Raw genomic sequence first — 14405 nt, 5'->3', positions numbered from 1 at the left:
GATTTGGGACGCACTTATTGTGTCATTGGCAATGCTTCATGGGAGTGTAGTTCTTCCCTCAATAAAAGCAGTTTTAAAGATGTTCATTCACTTCTTTGCTTCATATAAAAGTTTAAAATAGTAATAATATAGTAAATAGTTAATAAGGGAGTGTGATCCAGTATTCCCAGAAAGCCTGTCATCTTCAGGTCACTAGTGTACTTCAGGGGTCACAGAAACAGAAAGTGCTAATTTTAGCCAGCAGTGCTAAACCTGTGCCCTGTGGGACAGGCTGATATCAAAGGGAATACATGCTGACTCGGTTGCCATGGTGAGCGTAATTCAGCTTGGATGTCTCCTAATTGGAATGCTGGGACATATAGGAGGAAATTCAATATAAAGAGGGTTTTATTTTAACGTGCCAGGAATCAGGCGTGAAACTATTCCACACGAGACTTTAGGAGGAAGTTTCAAACATCAGTGGATGGATAATTACAGAACGTTTGTGTGTGTGGGTATACACTTATACCTGAAGAAAACCCTGTAGAATAATTTTTGTCAATATTTCACAAAATCACTAAATGAACAGAGTCTTATAAAGAAAAAAAACATTCATCTATAAGAGGTATCTGAAGAATTAAAATTACAGGAAAAAAGATGAATAATTGATTAGTTCATTACCAGGCTAAGACATCCGCAAGAGTTAATAAAGAGTCTCCGTCTTCTAAAATGGCCCCGAGAAGCAGAAAATTCCTGGCGATCCATCAAACCTCAGTGAAAACCCCTGGACATCTTCATTCCTGATCTGCCTCTGTGCTCATCTGTGAAAACCCCTGGACCTCTTCATTCCCGATCTGCCTGTGTTCATCTGTACATCTGTCTATAAGTGAAACACAATGAACAAAAATTTGTAAATCTGTAAAAAAAAAACAAACAAAACAACACAGAAAGCATTGCATTAATACACAGGCCAATGCACACTAGTGACTGAGCAGGCAGAGTTGTGAATAAAGATGTTAAACAGTTGCAATGCAGGCTTATTATGGCATCAAAATAACACTTTATGCATCTTGTTAAAGTTGCTGAAAAAAACAGCTTAAACCAGACTAGGCTGGTTGGCTGGTTTTAGCTGGTCGACCAGCCTGGTTTTAGAGGGGTTTTGGCCATTTTCAGGCTGGTTTCCAGCCATTTCCAGCCTGGTATTAGCTGGTCAGGCTGGAAAATTACCAGCTAAAACCAGCTTGACCAGCTTAAACCACGCTGGTGAAGCTGGTTTTAGCTGGATTTAGCTGGTCATTTATTTAGTGCTTATATTTAATATAGTGCTTTTACTATGTAGATTGTGTCAAAGCAGCTTAACATAGAAGTTCTAGTAAATTGGAAATGTGTCAGTCCAGTTTTCAGTGTTGAAGTTCAGTTTAGTTCAGTTCAGTGTTGTTTAATTTTCACTGTCCCAAACCAAGCAATCCAGTGGAGCCAGTGGCAAGGAACACAACTTCACCAATTGACTAAAGTGAAGGAGAAAAAACCTAGAGAGAAATCAGGCTGTGTTGGGCATGACTATTTCTCCTCTGGCCAAATTTCATGTGCAGAGCTGCAGTGTAGGCGCTGGAGGCTGGAGAACGCTGGACATCCATCGTGGAAAACTGCAGGTGTGAGTAGGTCACCGGTGGGTGCACCAGCTGGCCCACGGGATCATTGTTGAGACTCGTCTGTCACTGGGGTCTTTCAGGAATCAGTCTCACGCTCTCCGCTCCTCCATGACCACCACAGCATCAGCTCAGGATACGGCCTGGTCCAGGATTATTGATACCTTGGCATCATTTAAACACAAGATATTCTGAACAATGTTGGAGAAAAGCATCCTTAGTAAGATGAATAAAAACAGTATATATATATATAATAACAAAAAATACCATGGAGGTCAGTGGCTGTTTTATTCACCAACATTCCTTAGTATATCTTCCTTTGTGTTCAACTGAAGAACGAAACTCAAACAGGTTTGAAACAACTCAAGGGTTAAGGAAATGTTCATTTTTGGGTGAACTATGCCTTTAAGGACAATAACGTAAACAGGTGTTTACTTCTGTTTACGTCCTTAAAGGCATAGTTCACTCAAAAAGGAACATTTTCTTACAGACGGAATCACTTTCCAATGCAAAACCAAGTTTATGAAAAGCCATGAACATCTCTGCTAGACTTTTATTGTAAGCTAATAATCTCGAGCAGTAAAGTGACTCATTGTCAGTGCTGATTCAAGCTTTATTTAATTTCACCATCTGCTCTTGTCTTACCTCACGGGACGAAGAAACGCAAAGATAACAGCTTTAATTGGATCTCTTTATAGTGTGTAATGCATTTATGATTATATATGTGAAATAAATGTTTATTACTCACACTGAAATGTCAAACTTGTGCAGAATGATAAGGTTTCTTCGGTCAGAATCTTGATAGTCTATAAGTTAATTATATATATATACATAAGCACAATTGAAGTCAGAATTATTGGCCCGTTTATTTTTTCCCTAATTTCTGTTTAACGGAGAGCAGATTTCTCCAACACATTTCTAATCATAATAGTTTTAATAACTCATCTCTAATAACTGAATTATTTTATCTGTCATGATGACAGTAAATAATATTAGACTAGATATTCTTCAAGACACTTCTACACAGCTTAAAGTCACATTTAAAGGCTTAACTAGGTTAATTAGGGTAACTAGGCAGGTTAGGGTAATTAGGCATGTTATTGTATAAAGATGGTTTGTTCTGTAGACCAGTGTTTCCCAACCCTGTTCCTGAAGGCACACCAACAGTACACATTTTCAACGTCTCCCTAATCAAACACACCTGAATCACCTAATTAGAACATAAGAAGAGACTCCAAAACCTGAAGTTAATTAGTCAGGTAAGGGAGACATCCAAAATATGTACTGTCGGTGTGCCTCCAGGAAAAGGGTTGGGAAACACTGCTGTAGACTATCGAAAAATATATAGTTTAAAGGGGCTAATAATTTTGACCTTTAAATATTTCTTAAAAAAATTAAAAACTGCTTTTATTCTAGCCTAAATAAAACAAATGAGACTTTCTCCAGAAGAAAAAATATTATCAGACATACTGTGAAAATTTCCTTGCTCTGTTAAACATCATATATATACCAATGTATATATATATATATATAAGAACTATAAATGCATTATAGAATGTCGTACTTTAGTCACAACTACATATTATTTAATAAATGAATAAATACATATTATATTTTACCTTACAACAGTTAAGTTAATTTTATAACTTAAATTTACATAAATACTGCATACAAATTTATACCAGATAAATAAACATTTAAAATTAAATATATATTAATATTAACTGGAAAAAGTGACGTATGTTTGTATATTTATGTTTTTGAAACTGTTATTTTTATATTAATATTATATACATATATTTCTTTATGTTGCTTCACATTGGTTTAAAAACACATACAGACTATATATAGTTTTGGAGACCCCTTGTTTAGCTCACAAGACAAAAAAGAAGCTAAAATCATTAAAATAACCCCTGCAAAAATTCTTGGTTTTGAATACTGTGTGGTGACCTGATGTTTAATGATAAAAAAAAAAGAGCACATATTTATTATATTTTACCTTACAACAGTTTAAAACTTAAATACACACAGAATTTTATACCAGTTTTCAATATTTAAAATTAAATATATATTAAATAGTTAAATATATATTTATATTAACTGGAAAAAGTAATATATGTATGCATATTTAAGTTTTTTAACTTATATATATTAAATATATTAAAAATATTGCAAAAAATCTTTGGTTTTTATTCTGTGGTTACCTGATGATTCATGATAAAAAAAGTAAAACTCAAATCTAAATAATCACTTGTAAATACCATTGCACATTAACGCGGCTATCAATCCCATCAGTACCTTTATCTGAAGGTCTCCGGGTGTTTGTGCCGTCAGTGACTCTAAATAAAGGCTCAACGCGCTGTAACTGGCAGCTGCTCATAAAGCTTCATCATTTCCTCTGTTCCAGGAAGCACCTTGAGTATAAAGTTAAACAGGTTTAATGTGTGCCGCTGAGCTCATCACAGATCTCTGACTTCAGGAAGCTCCTTTATGAGCCTGTAATTAGGAAGGAGGGAGGTTTACCGTCTGGTGTGGATCCTCATGTCAGAAAAACTGCTCCTCAGTTAACACACCAGTGAGGATGATGAAGGTCTGGGCAGTATAATGGTATATGGGGCAGCACGGTGGCTCAGTGGTTAGCACTGTGGCCTCAAAGCAAGAAGGTCGCTGGCTCGAGTCCCAGCTGGGCCAGTTGGCATTTCTGTGTGGAGTTTGCATGTTCTCCCCGTTTTGGTTTCCTCTGGGTGCTCCGGTTTCCCCCACAGTCAAAGCTATAGGTGAATTGAATAAACTAAATTGGCCGTAGTGTATGACTGTGTGAATGTGAGTGTGTATGGGTGTTTCCCAGTACTGGGCTGCAGCTGGAACATATGCTGGATAAGTTGGTGGTTCATTCCACTGTGGCGACCCCTGATGAATAAAGGGACTAAGGAAAATGAATGAATGAAGAAACTGAGGCTTATTTCAATAGACAGCAGCAGTAGCAGTACTTTCCACAAGAGGGCATCATTTGTTCTACTGTTTTGCTTTATTTTAATTAATTATTAGTATTTATTTAATTAATATATTCAGTATTTTCAGTTTAAATGTAAAATGTGCTACATTTTAGGGGTTTAATTTTTTAAAGTTTTCGTTTTTGTAATATCTGTACAGTTATTATTATTTCAGTTTTATATACTTTAGTTTTAGTGTAAAAATTATTAATGCTTGTTAAAGCTGGCTGCTTTCAAGTCCTTTAAAGTTCGACTTCATATGAAATAATTCATGGTTCTGATTTTATACTGTTATCATAACCCTGGATGTTGTTTTACAGAAAATAAGAAAGATTAATTGCAATTATACACTTTGATAGGGAACACTTAACAATAAGGTTGTATTAGTGAATGTATTTACTAACATGAACAGACAATGAATACATTTTTACAGTATCTATTCATCTTTGCTCACAGTGCATTAACTAATGTTACTTAGCATGAATTTAGACTTTAATAAAGCATTAGTAAATGTTGCATTATGATTAATAAATGCTGTTCAAGTATCGTTTATTATTGGTGAATGTTAGTGAATACAGTAACTAGCATTAACTAATGAAACCTTACAGTAAAGTCTGAATAATACGTCGGTTTTTGGGTCATTATTTGGTAAACATGCTTTACAAAATGGAATTCAAAAACTAATTTTGAGGTGACGCAGTGGCACAGTAGGTAGTGCTGTCGCCTCACAGCAAGAAGGTTGCTGGTTCGAGCCTCGGCTGGGTCAGTTGGCGTTTCTGTGTGGAGTTTGCATGTTCTCCCTGCGTTCGCGTGGGTTTCCTCCGGGTGTCCCCCACAGTCCAAAGACAGGTGAATTGGGTAGGCTAAATTGTCCATAGTGAATGAGTGTGTATGGATGTTTCCCAAAGATGGGTTGCAGCTGGAAGGGCATCTGCTGCGTAAAACATATGCTGGATAAATTGGCGGATTAATAAAGGGATTGAGCTGAAAAGAAAATCAATGAATGAAAATAATTTTGAACTGAAGATTTCAGGATTTCAGGCTGAATTACCAGAAACAGCAGCCTATGTATCTGAATATGGTTAACATTAACCCAGAGCTTGTGCAGCTGGCATCATAACTGACAATTATTGTGAGATGGAAAAAGATTAAAGTCGATAACCAAACAAAAAAATAAATACAGAAAAGTCAATAACCATTTTTAAAATACGATAATTAAAAAATTAATTGTTGAAAATCTGTCAATATAATTAAAATCATATACTTTTTTATTTTAAAACACACATGTAAGCCAATTGGTTTATTAGCCTGGCATAAAAACTGCAGTACTGTATTATCGTCACTGTCCGATAGATGGCGCCAAATATACACAAATAACAATAAGCATTCCATGGAATAAAATCAGAATAAAATACGAACAAAAAAGCGGGAGAACAACATGTTCCCTTTAACTTCCCCCAATCCCACAAGCCCTTTCAAACAATATAATGAGATAATCTTGCCTCATTGTTTAAACTGAATATTTCTAAAAGACCTCTGACATTTGGGTTCAAAAGGGCCACTTAGAATGACAGTATTTCTTACCCACTGTATTTTCCAGGGACTTCACACGACAAAAAATGTTATATTAAGCTAATTTAACCATTGGTCTAATTTAAGTCAAGAGGAAATGTGTTTACCATTCACATCACAATAACGCACGACAAAACTACTGTAAGATTTTTACCTTAAAATATCCATGTGAAAAATCACTTCACTTCAAATGAAGCGAATGTTGTGTTTATTTCCCGCGCTTCAACTTAACGGCTTGAGCGGGTACGAAATGCCGCGAAAACGGCAGATTGCTTTACGACAGTAACAAATTAAGACAACTACGCCTATCCACTATAGAAATGTGTTTACATTCTGGTATGTGCCTATACTTTGGATAATACTAGCTAATTGTTAAATGGAAACAAACTAAAACCGTAAAGAGAGCTATCTGAAGGGTAGTTTAGATAGGATACAGCTGCGGATACGCACATCAGAGCATCATTTTTGTACCAGAGTATAACAATAATTAATATTTTTACATTACTGTGACGGTTGGGTTTAGGGTTGGGGTAGACGTTAATAAAATACAATTTATTGGATAATTAAATAAATAACAAATAATACTCTGTTTTAACTAAAACCAGCTTGACCAGCCAAAACCAGCTATGTCCAGCTTAAACCAGGCTGGTCAAGCTGGTTTTAGTTGGATTTAGCTGGTCATTTTCCAGCCTGACCAGCTAAAACCAGCTGGAAACCAGCCTGGAAATGGCCAAAACCCCTCTAAAACCAGGCTGGTCGACCAGCTAAAACCAGCCTAGGTTGGTTTAAGCTGGATTTTTCAGCAGGGCCACTACTGTTTTTACATTACTGTAATGGTTGGGGTAGGGGTAGACTTTAATTAAATACAATAAGTAGGAAACTTAATAAATAATCCTCGGCCGTAACCGTATCTGATGTAGCAACAACCCATCTGAAGGCTAACTTGCGTCACTGATTTATTTCACTCACGTGACTGAAGAGGGCTTCCCTTCATAAAAAACGCGGTGAGTAACGATAACTTACTTGGTTAATATTTGTAAATTGCCTTTGAAAAAAGATATTAAAACATCATCTCACATATCTACCATCTAGTTTTTCCAGAAATCATATATAAAATGTAAATGTATTTTTAAAAACCCTTTAACTGCCATTGTAACTGCCTGGTTGACCGATTGTTTACAGGTTATCAATACAACTTAAGCAGAGAAATTGGTCCATTTTCCCCTTAGAGTTTAAGTTAAGAGGGTTATTAACGCATATATTAAAAAAAAATTGTTAGAGAAAATGTTGACCCAAGATGGACATCATTTACTCACCTTAATGTCACTCCAAAACTATTACCTTTAGTTTATCCACCGAAAGTGTGACTTAAATAATAAAGAGCAGTGACAACACAGATATTTGGTTTAAATTCTTTAAAGGTGCATTCAATACAGTGTTTTTTTTTCTTCAGTTTTCTACATTTGCAGGCATACAGTATGTACAGGATTTATATACAGTCCTCATAGAAAATAAAACTAATAAAAAACAATAAGCTTTTTGTACAGAAGCAAAAGTAACTATATATACATATCTCTTTTGAATGACAAGGCATATAGTACACTGCAGTGAGTTTCTCTCCCGTCATACATTACACACACCGCTGAAATAACATCCATCTGGTGTCCATACAGAAACAATGTGAAGAACGGTGAGCGAACAACAACAACAGAAAATCAAGATGACTACATATCTGTAAGTGTTTGGTGTACGAACTTATGCTAAAGTGAAATGTGATCTGTAAACTAAAGTGGTTATAGGTTGAATCTCATGCAACCTTTAAAGGTCACTGAATATTTCACCTTAAACAAGAAAGACAGAACACATAATGAATAATAATAAAAATATATATACACACACATACATATATGTGTGTATGTATATACATATATGTGTGTATGTATATATATATATATATATATACACATATATATATATACATATATATATATATATATATATATATATATATATATATATATATATATATATATATATATATATATATATACATACATATATATATATATATATATATATATATATATATATATATATATATATATATATATATATATATACATACATATATGCTTTTATCTGTATATATGTGTGTGTGTGTGTGTGTGTGTGTGTGTGTGTGTGTGTGTGTGTGTGTGTATACATATATACACGTATACAAATATATATATATATATATACATATATACACGTATACAAATATGTATGTGTGTGTATATATATATATATATATATATATATATATATATATATATATATATATATATACATATATATAATATATAATATATATACATATATATATATATATATATATATATATATATATATATATATGTGTATATATACTGTATATATATACACATATATACATACATTTAATATATATACATATACACATACATACATACATACATACATACATACATACATACATACATACATACATATATATATATATATATATATATATATATATATATATATATATATATATATATATATATATATATATATATATATATCCCTCCTGTGAAATTTGTATTCTTTTTTAACACGTTTTTAACATTATGGTTTTAATAACTTTATCTTTGCCATGATGACAGTACATAATATTTTCCTAGATATAATATATTGCAAGATACTAGTATTCAGCTTAAGGTGTAATTTAAACACTTAACAAGGTTAATTAGGTTAACTAAGCAAATTATTGGACAACAATGGTTTGATCTGTAGCCAATTAAAAAATAATAATTGTTAAGGTGATAATAAATGACCTTTTTTTTAAATTATTCCACTCAAACTAAAAGAAATAATACATTTTCCAGAATGAACATTTTATGAATCACTTGCTGTAGGGCTGCACAATATATCGTTTCAGTATCGATATCGCAATGTGATCATTCGCAATAGTCACATAATGAGTATATGCAGTGCTGAATCTGGATTATAATTTATCATTTCGCAAGTGTTGAGGGCTGTGACTGTATGAGGGTTTTAAAAGCATAGAAAGAAAGAAATTGTACCATTTGTAACTTTATAATGATTGTAAATTCATAATGATTAATTTTAATGAATTGTTTACACAACAAAGACTATGCAATATTATTTTACATTTGATTATTCAATTATTGTATGCTGAATACTGTCGTAAAAGATAATTGAGCTTAGGGCTTCCGCTTGGTTGATGAGCATGGAAGAGGATATGAGATCAGGTAGTTCTCGAGAGCTCCCCTGGTAAAGGAGGAAAGGGGGAGATGGGGTGGATGGGGGGGCTTCTTAAAAAAAAACGAAGTTAAGGGAGATTCACACGGGGCTTCAGCGTCAACGCTTGATGGAGGGCGTGTCTGAAGTTGGGGCTGACGCGATCATCATTGCAGTGTTAGCCAATGAAGTAATTCCACAATCGGCTACTGTCTGAGCTGGGGTATTTGCATAAAGCGATCTAACTGGCTGATGCTTCCATTGGCGCTTGAAAAGTTGAGAAATTCCCAACTTCTGCAGCGAGAAACGCCGCTGAAATAGCGCAGACGGATGCACAATTCAGTTCAGCAAAGCTTGACGTCACCCATTCAAAGTGAATGGGAAGCGTTGACCCTGATGTCCCATGTGAAAGGGGCGTAATACTGGATGTGCTATTTGTAAGTTTGGAATGATCCGACTGGCTTACTAATGATTACAGATGAGAGACCAGCCGGGATCAATCATATCACATGCTCCTCTCGAAAGTAAGCTGTGGTCACTCTAGAGCTTGAGCTTGCGAAATTTTGTCGTATGGCTCTGCGAAAAGGGGCGGGATTAAACAAGATGATTAGACATTAAAAAAAGTGAGCAATTGCTCCATATTTTGAATTTCTGTCCAGAGAGGTCATGTTTTGATCCTCGATCGGTCTCACACAGCCAAGTGATGCGATTTCGCACGTCAGAGTTCACCAAGCTTGAACTTTGCAATGCAGCGATCTGTGAAACTTAACGCACGACCTTGCGTTTCCAGTCTGACGCGTTCGTATGAATGGAAGTCTATGGGGAGAAAAGTCCAGTGTGACCGCAGCTTTAGTTTGTGAAACTTCACTTATTTAATTAGTATCTTTCTCTTTAATGAGTTTATCCATGCTTGTAGATTGTTTTTGATATTTTATGCAGATGCACTCCCCTACAGTCTTAAATTATCATACTTTTCCAAATAGTTAGTGAAGTCATCTCGTGAAATTGTTCATAATCACAATATATATTGCAGAATAATAAAATATCGCTATGTTAGATTTTTCCAATGTCGTGCTGCCCTAACTTGGTCTGTTAAACATCAATTTATATTTGAGAATGAATAAAAATGTCACAGGAGTGCTAATAATTCAGACTTCAACCATATATTTACTTTATTTTAGGGTGAAATGTGAAGAAATTCTTGAGAGATTCAACCTATGAAGTAGTGAGATGTAAAACACACACACGCACGCACTCACTCACGCACACACACACACTTTCTCCATGCACAAACAAGCACATGGTGTACAATCATGCAAAACATGCTTGCATACACATCTCTCACACAAACCCCATCTCACATATTTGCACAAGCTGTAAATATATTTGTCTCTGCACTTATAATATATATATATATATTTTTTAAATATTTAAGGATAAAGCGCTCAAAAAATAAATAACCACAGTTTAGGTATATTTTCTATTGCAAGATCGTGATTCGTTCTTCTTTTAAAACTCTGTATGTGCAAGTTCGGTGCAACACTGAATCTTCTTGCCCTAAAAATAAAAAGTTACATTCAATACTGGAAACTTCATCCCCTGAAAGGCTCTCACAGAGTCTCTACATTCCCCAGTCTTTGCTTCGAGGACTGGAGGAGGCAAACATCCTTAAAATGTCTAAACAACCAAGATTGCACTTCAAGTATTCAAATGAAAAGAGTCTTGAGTGTCTTTTTGTGTGTACCAAACCCCAGTGATTCACGCCGTTAATGCCAACACTGACTGGGGCTGGTGCAGCTATTGCAACGTTGATTGATTTGTCAGAAACTTGATGGTTCTTCTCGTTCAAGTTTGGTTTTTAGATCTATTAAACATTCCAGAAAAAAAATTCTCTCTCTCTCTCTACACAATTAATCAGCTTATTGTAAGATTTGTAATACTCTACTCAGGTTAAAGCCAGTACAAATGTGCCTCAACTAAACGTCTTTTTCACTGGCCTGGTAAACTGACAGGAAGAAAAATATGGAGCTAGATTAGTGCCAAAAATAATTCATGCAAAAAACAGGATGAAACACATGCGTGGTCGAATTCACATGCAAGAAACAAAATTCACGTGCTCAAAATATTACTGTATTATATACTTACAAAAGTGATTCACGTGCACGAAAATAAAATAAAAATACATATTCACAAAGTATGTTTCACACATGCAAAATGGCGTTTACAAGTGCATAACTTAAAATTTGATTTAAAAAAAATTAATTGTATAACAGTGTACAAAAAGTTTTGAATGTTTAAAATTGAATGTTTAATATGTGTTTCTTTTTTAACTTTCCTGGTAACGCACTCCTCTCATGCAGGCTACTCATACCCTTTAGCTAATCAGATGCGAGATCATTCGACCGTAATCGCAATCAATCGTAATCCACCGAGAGCGCTGTATTTGAGGTGCTAATTGCACCTTTTGTGCAATTTTGACTTAATTTATAGCCAACCCAGGCTCATTCTGAAAACTTAGCCTTATATACATTTCTGTAGAGCGCCAAATACATCCCAGGAGGTACGTTTTTTTTTTTTTGCAGTTTTTGTTTTCGCGAATCCACTAGAGGGCGCTGTGTACGCTTTTTAAGATCTCAAATTTCTCTCGTGAGTGCCATTCACGCCTGCTGTTCTCATGTAAATCCACTAGAGGCCACTGTCGACTGACTAACCGACCAATACCCCCACCCACCCCCTTTCCGAAACCAAACCGATAGCGTTTTCAAAAGCACCGATTGACCAGCGCCTATCCAATTCCCTAAACACAACCAAAAAGCAATCCAGAAAAAGAAAAACGCCCAATTTTTAACAGATTTTACCACATTCTCACCCTGTTATTTACTTGTTTATTTTATTTTTTGGCTTTTGTTTTTGTCTTAACTGGTTTCTGGAACAGTTCTTCGCCGGACTCTAACCCCGTCGTCGCGGTCAACTCCTCTCCACGTCTCAAGTCCATTGACGTACTCTGCGATTGGGTAAACTGGTAAGAGGGAAATCCGTCCACACAGAGGTAAGTGGTCAGCTGCTAGCTTCAAAAGAAACGGCATCATACCGCCCCATAAGGTTTTTGTTTAAAAGACAAAATGCAGCCATATGTACCTCTGCCTAAATAATTTGCGATCTCCAGAAATGTATACAGGGGTACGTTTTCAGAATGAGCCGATATTGTTTATAACGTAAAACGTTTTTGTACATTGGTAAACTTTTGCTTATAAAGACGATTTGCACATTCGCAGTCACAAACTTGCAACTAAAAAAAAGATACACTGCTATACATTTGCAAATGGTGTTTTGCATTTGTGAAATATATTTCATAAATACGCAGTTTTATTTTGTGTAGGCGAGTTGTTTTTGTGAAAATATATCTAAATATTTTGTGCATGTGAATTCGGTTTCATGCATGTGAATTAGGCCACATTTTGTACATTGTATTTTTTGCATGAAATATTTTTGACACTAATCTAGCTCCATAGAAAGATGGCGTCCAGTCGCATCCAGCTTACAGTGACATCTGGTGTGCGGATCAAGAAACACGCGTGCTAAAATGTCTGAAAAATCTCACTCAAAGTATCACAATCATCCTCAGTGTCAGGAAACCGCCGAGTGCAGCGAGGAGCCAAAATGGCAGAGATGAGTCCATTGAGGCGGTCGAGAGTGACTGAAGCACCTGCGCATCTCGCCACAAACACACGCGCTCATGTAAACACACGCAAATCCTCTCGTTCACAACTAAACACAACGTCAAAGTTCTGCCAAAAAAGTGCTGGGAGTTTTGAGGCTTCGACCTCGAATGCAGCTGAAGAAAATCATTGGAAGTCTGTGAGGGAAGTAGAAGAAGAGTCTTGGTTTGGTTTGTATGCATGAAAACTCTGATGCAGCATTGAGATTATTCTTCCTTCTCAGCATTGGTTTTGCTGTCGTGGAGGAGGATTGTGGGAAGTATGGAGAACGTTGAGGGACACTCGGTTGACTTCAGCAGCTTTGCATGAAACATATTAAAGCACTTCAGTACGTCAACAGAAAGAGGCACTGACGCTCTAATGACCAAAGTCACTTCATCTGGGCGAATCTCATGAAGACACGCAACATTTTTACCACAGAAATCACAAGAAAGTGCGTTTTCTATGAAGGAAATTAATTATCATACTGTTTTAAGGCATTACTTTAAATTTCTACACATGTAATGCTAAAATATGTATTATATATATTGATACAGCAGTTCTGTCTGGTTCTTGAATCGACAGTTTGACAAATATTGCAACTGTTGGACAACATAATGTACTTTTTAGTCAAGAATGTAGTTGTTTAAATTGCTAATATGCAGTTTATTTATAAGGATAACGCCTATTTTAAATATTCATAATTTCAGACATCCAGCGCATTGGCGGCCATCAGCCTGTCATACTGAGCAGAGCAAAGACGGATGATGTTCCACCACAAGTTGGCAACAGAGACAACATAATAAATCCTTAGAGGAGAAAAACAGCATTATTTCAGTGTACGTTTTAAACCAGAGCTGAACAAATCATTATAGAACAGGTAAGTGACTTTCTAAGTTGATCTCTCTCTTGTATTTTGTAGTGCTGTATTTATACCACTGAAACTGGTAGTGTTTGCTTTGGCTTTTTCAGGGTTAATTATTATGAAATCCCGATTGCAAACAGAGAAACACTGGGAAATCTCTGTAGACTGATGGCATTTCATGCCGTTCAGCTTTATAATCTTAAAATGTGAGCAAAATCACCCGTTTTGTCATCACTTTAGACATTACGCAAGAGAATCATTCAAACACTAGCTATAAAGTGATGTTTGAGCAATGGTTTCTGCTGTTTTGACGTCAGCTGCAGATGTGAATAGATGGCGGAAGAAAGTAGTTCCTCTTAAAAAAGGGTTTTTGAGACTCTCCGTG

This window comes from Danio aesculapii, chromosome 19, assembly GCF_903798145.1.
Source record: "Danio aesculapii chromosome 19, fDanAes4.1, whole genome shotgun sequence".
In the NCBI taxonomy this organism is placed as follows: Eukaryota; Metazoa; Chordata; class Actinopteri; order Cypriniformes; family Danionidae; genus Danio; species Danio aesculapii.
Note: the sequence above shows the minus strand (reverse complement) of the source record.